Source organism: Piliocolobus tephrosceles, chromosome 10 (assembly GCF_002776525.5).
Source record: "Piliocolobus tephrosceles isolate RC106 chromosome 10, ASM277652v3, whole genome shotgun sequence".
Classification (NCBI taxonomy): Eukaryota; Metazoa; Chordata; class Mammalia; order Primates; family Cercopithecidae; genus Piliocolobus; species Piliocolobus tephrosceles.
The window spans coordinates 71618811-71624810 of NC_045443.1; the positions used below are offsets into that span (position 1 = coordinate 71618811).

The 6000-nt window shown below is 42.0% G+C and overlaps 1 pseudogene; it reads left to right on the forward strand.

Annotated features, from left to right (window-relative positions):
* Positions 1-3435, forward strand: part of LOC111552362 — a 43982-nt pseudogene extending 40547 nt beyond the window's left edge.
* Positions 3436-6000: the final 2565 nt, after the last annotated feature.

Genomic DNA, 6000 nt, shown 5'->3' on the forward strand with positions numbered 1-6000 from the left:
TTTAGTGCTGAGGTAAAATTTTTTGAAACAGTTGGGCTTTCACTGAAATTGCTTGAGAATCATGAGTAAATCTTTTCACAAAAATACTGAGAGCAAGTAGAGAAAACATTGGCTTTATCGCCTGGAGGTAAGAGTACAATACTACTTTTTTTTCCTCTCTCTCTAGTGCTTCCGGTGCTTAGTTAAGAAGCTTTAAGTCTTTGTATGATCCTTGGGTGGGACCTGAAATAAATCAAACAGAAGCTTAATTCCTGCTTCTTTTTGACAATGATTTTCTCAAGCTCTCTACTTCAGTTTTCACATCTGCAAAATTAAGCTAAAAATTTCTCTCAAAAAGTTGCTATGTTTTAAGTGTAAGAAAACACATAGTAGGCACGCTCTCATAAAAACAAGCATTTTCTACATCAATGTTATAGACACTATTTCTTACTGTTTAACAATATACTTAGATTAACATCCATATATTTAATAAAACAAAATTTTAATTGAAGGGAAGAAAATTATTAGGCAAATTATTTACCATGACCAAATTTGTCCATAATTACAGTTTACTCATTTTGTAACTTACCCAAATATCATTCTTTTATGATATATAACATACATTAGTAGATATCATTGATACTTCTTTCTCTGATAATGTCTACTGCTGTAGAGAAAAGACTCCATTAAATATCACCAAAATCCTGCTATTTACACATAGTCCTTAAAGCTTCTGAATCCTGGAAAAGTGGTATTGATTATCATCTTACTTAGTGTCACATCGTCCAGAATTTTTATGGGAGTGGTGACAATTGCCACTGCCTAGAAAGCGGCTAGGAATGAAGATTAAACAACTGCTTTGATTCTAGATTGTTATCACCCAGATTGAAATGACATAACGCCCTGCATAGAGAAGGCAAGCAGCTTATTGAGGAGGAAATCTCCTAATATTGACATCCTATTTATCTAAATCAATTCTAAAGATAAAAATATCAAATCAATGTTAATCAAATGGAATGCAAGCTGACCCTGAGTATAAGGGGGAGGAAATGTTACTCAAAACATGTGACCAGCTAGCTTTTATATCCTTTTACTTTCCTCCTATTAAAAATATATAAAAATAAAATAACTACAAAATTATACATACACAATTTTCTGCTTCAATGATGTAGTTACCATCTGTTTTTAGGGAGAAAGTTTCTTCTCCAGAAGCTGTACCATTGATGTATATTGTACAGTTGGGAGAAGCATTTCAAAGAACTAAAGAGGGTGTAAACTTCCAGTAAGTTCCTTTCCAAGATATTTCAGGGATGCTAACAATGAACCCTACTGAGGATCTGTAGTTGTTCTTTCTGGGATTTTTTTTTTTTTTTTAATTGCTGGGTTTCTTTTAAATACTCTTAAACAAAAGGGAAGGCTGTGTAATTGGAAAGAATGGCTCTGAGCCAGATCACAATCTGGTCGTGTGTGTGTGTGTGTGTGTGTGTGTGTGTGTGTGTGTGTAGAGATAGAGACAGGATCTGGCTATGTTGCTCAGGCTAATCTCAAACTCTGGGCCTCAAGCAATCCTCCCACCTCAGCCTCCCAAACTGCTGGAATTACAGGTGAGAGCCACCACACCTGGCCCTCAATCTGGACTTTAGCCAACTGAGTGATCAGTTATTTGTTGTAAGAGATCTCCATTCTAGTGTTTTTGAAGATGACAGAAACCACTCAATGCAAGAAAAAACGTAAAGGAAAATGCCATGCTTGGTTACTTCTGAAAATTCACACACTTTAGAGTTTTGTTATACGTAAGGTAGTAGAAATAATACTATAAAAGTATCAAGTTTAAAGAGTTTGTATGTTCTGTGTCAAAAATTGTTTTCTATCCCATCCTCCAAAACTGTATATTGTAGACATAGATGAGAGAATTTAGTTTAGTAGATGTTCATCAGTCATAAGTGACCCCAATTTACAGAATTTATCTTCTGTTTTCTGTTGTCACATCAACCAGTCTAATGTAATTAGACGCATGATGTAAACGTATTTTGTAGGTTTAAAATACGCCATCTGCCTGATAGTTATACATATTGCAACCACCATTTAGTGCCGGCATTATAAAAAAAAAAGTATATATATATATATATATATATATATATATATATATATTTGGGGGGAAACAGACTCGTACTTTGTTGCCTGGAGTGCAGTGGTGCAATCTCAGCTCACTGCAACCTCCACCTCTTGGGTTTAAACAATTCTCATGCCTCAGCCTCCCAATCAGCTGAGATTACAGGCACGCACCACCATGCCCGGCTAATTTTTGTATTTTTAGTAGAGACAGTGTTTCACCATGTTGGCCAGGCTGGTCTAGAGCCCCTGACCTCAAGCAATCCACCCGCCTCGGCCTCACAAAGTGCTCGGATTACACGCATGAGCCACCGTGCCAGGCCATAAATAAATATTATCACCAGAAATTAAATCAAAGTAATCTCATTTTTAATTGGCAAATTTTTTTAAAAAAAACTCAAATTACGTGGTATTAACGAAAAAGAGTTTAAGCTTTACAATACATTGACAACATAGTAACATTAAAAATTAAAAGCAAATATTATGTTACAGATTTAAAAACCACCCAGGTAGATCCTGCGCCTGGCCAGCCCGGCCAGGTCTTCCCTCCGGCCCACCTGACGGTCACGCGTCTCTCCTCCTCCCCACTTTGTGGCCGGCAGCTGCCCTCCAGCTTTGGCTCAGTGGACTGACTCTCCCAGAGCAGCTGCTCAGGGTCGACTCACACCTCCAGGCCTGCCATGTCTTGCAGGGGAGCCTCCCTGGCCCGGGTCAGATATCCGGCACCTGGGAGCCCCCTCAGGCCGTCAGCATCAAGGAGGCTAGGTCCTCAAATCTGCCTGCGCCGGAAAGTTTCGCGGCTGGGTTGAGTAAGGGGCCAAACACCTGGCGGCCCCCAGTGTCCGCACTGCCTTTACCACTGAGTAGGTCGGCGACTTGGAGACCGTCTTCCGGCACCACCAGTACCTGGGCCCTCTAGAACGGAAGAGGCTGGCCAGGGAGATGCCTCTCTCGGAGGTCCAGATAAAAACCTGGTTTCAAAATCCCCGGATGAAACACAAAAGGCATATGCAGGACTCTCAGCTGAATAGCCCCTTCTCTGAGTCACTCCACGGTCCCTCGGCTTTCCACTCACCGTTTTCTGGCCTTCCCAATGGCCTGCAGCTGTTGTGCCCTTGGGCACCCCTGTCCAGGCCCCAGGCTCTGATGCTGCCCCCTTGCTCCTTCTGGGGTCTCTGCCGAGTGGGACAAGAGACCCTGGCCTCTGCATGGGCTTCCTGCTCTGGGCAGCTTCTGGCGTACCATCCCCCAAGACCAGGAAGTGGTATGCATCCGCTGGGACCAGCCCTGTCTACCGGGCCCTAGGGCCTGTGTGCTCTGTGGGAGACAAGGGATGTATTTTGAGGAAGCGCCTCTGACTCCATGCTTCCCACACACGCGGCCTGTGCAGATGGCACCTGGCACCTACCGGGAGGACTCAGCTGTTCTGTTTACATCGTGGCGGCACCTCTCACCCTGACCCACGCAAAGGTCCTGGAGATTTCTGGAGAATATATTTATTAAAGCCACCTCTTCACTGAAAGTTACCAAAAGGGTCAGTTTAGGAAGTAAATGAAGGGTCAGTGAACAGAGTCAAACCCAGAAGTGGGTTTGTTATGGGTAGGGCTTTCAACATATGATAAAAGGATAATTTGTTTTTTAAAGTGTCGGAAAAAACTAGTTTTCTTGGAAAAAGTAAAGAATGTAAGTTTCATGTGTAAAAAAGAAAACCGTGAAGGATTGAGAATGCAGGTGTCGTGTTTATAACTTTATGGTTCGAGTTCCTTTTAACAAGGACTCCAAAGCTGGAAAGCAGGAGTGACAAGGGTGAAAATTAAGACTGGGTGCTGGGGCCCTGCAGTGCGCTCTAGGCCTTGCGTGAGCTGGGACTGTGCCCGCAACCTGTTGGGGGCAGCTCTTCTCCGGTCAGGGAAAGCGGGCCGGCTGGGACCTGCTGCTGTGCCTGGACCGAAGCCTCCAGCATGTGCTCATCTGTCCCCCTCCTCGCAGCAGCCTCAGGACAAAACAGAATGACTCAAGGACAGCACTTCCTGCAGAAAGTCAGGAAGTGCCCAGGATGGGAGGCATGGAAGTCCCTCCCGGGTAGTCCTCCCCCTCATTGATAGACCATTCTTGGTGCAGACTCCTCACTGCACGCACCGAAGCTTAGACAAGCGCACATTCGTCCATGTCGCCCCAGAGTGCCCAGGAGGCAGGCAGCGCGAGGCGCCCAGACAGACGGGGTCAGCCCACAGGATTGTGAAACCGACCCAAGCATCCCAACAGGAACAAAAGTGTGGTCCTGTGACCACGTCCACAGTAAGTTCCACTTTCCCCTTGCTCATTTCTGCGTTGTTGAAGGTGTTTACAACCAGCATGTGCTTTTATAATACAACCTCAGGTAAGAGTGGAAGAGCTGCTGTGTGTCCTGGCGAGTGATAATGTGACAGAAACCTGGGCGAGGCCCTCGGAGAGTAGTGGCTGGACAGGGGCTCCTGGGTGGGGCTTGGACAGCACTGATTTGTGGATGTGGAAGGGGCCACGTTGTCCGTGATAAAAGTATAAATGCACCGCCAAAATAAATAAATAAATAAATCACCCAGCACTTTGGGATGCCCAGATGGGTGGATCACTTGAGGCCAGGAGTTCAATTCCAGGAAAGCCGGTCTCTACTGAAAATACAAAAATTAACCAGGCATGGTAGCCTGGGCCTGTAGTCCCAGCTACTCAGAAGCCTGAGGCACGAGAATCACTTGAACCCGGGAGGTGGAGGTGCAGTGAGTAGAGATGGCGCCACCGCACTCCAGCCTAGGTGACAGAGCAAGACTCTGTCAAAATTAAAAATATATATATATATACACACACATATATATATACACACACATATATACACATATATACACACACACATATATATACACACATATATATATAAATCAATTGGAAGAATGTGCATCTAAGAAGTTGCCACATTACAAGATTTTTGTATCTCAATGGTAGATTGTGATAAAATGTGTTTGACCAGTGAATTAATTCACAGAACACATTAGGTTAAAAAATAAAACAACAGTGAATTGTATAGCTTTTATTAAAACTGTGGCCAAAAACTGAGCCATATAGAGGGAGCCTGTTGTCACTGCAACAAGATGGGAAGAACAGAATAGCTTTTCCTGTAGGCTCTTGGATATTACAAGAAACAAGATTCTAATCGCATATTGGCAACTGTTGCAAACGTAGATATTTGTGGATTAATCAGTGTAAAGTAGGTACATTTTGTTTGGGCCTTTCTATATTTCTCTACATTCTCCCCCTTTTGTACAGTGCTTCCTCTCTACCTTCAATAAAGAATCGCCTACCATTTTGGCAGAGGTGGTTGGAAAGTTTCCTAGCTGAGCCTTAAATTTCTCCCTGTGGGGATCTCAGACTAAAACTATATATTCCTTGATATTAGGAATATAACAAAGATGTTATTTTTCATATTAGGGTATTTTTCATACAGTACTTTGCTGAATGGTCTCATTTCTTCTATGCTAATTTGTTAAAATGATATCGATTCAAATGATTAAATAATATATAAATAGGATTCATTCAATAAATATTGAAGTATTACAAATACTTAAAAGTGTTCCATTTTTTGAATCTGTTGATTCAATCCTCATAATCCATTTGTTTGTTGTCATTTCATATTTAAAAAAGGCTACTTGATTCTCAGTAGCTGAATTTTCACTGCATGTGAGTGTTTACACTATTTAACTTATATTGGTAAGTTATCTGACATGACTTTTAGTGTGTATGTTACCTTATGTCATTCTGGGTAAAAGTGTCTTTTATTTTGACTTCTACAAATTGATACAATAAAGAAAACTGGAAAAAATAGTTTACCACTATTTAAACACATTTTTTTAAAAAAAAAAGCTTTCAATTAGAGAA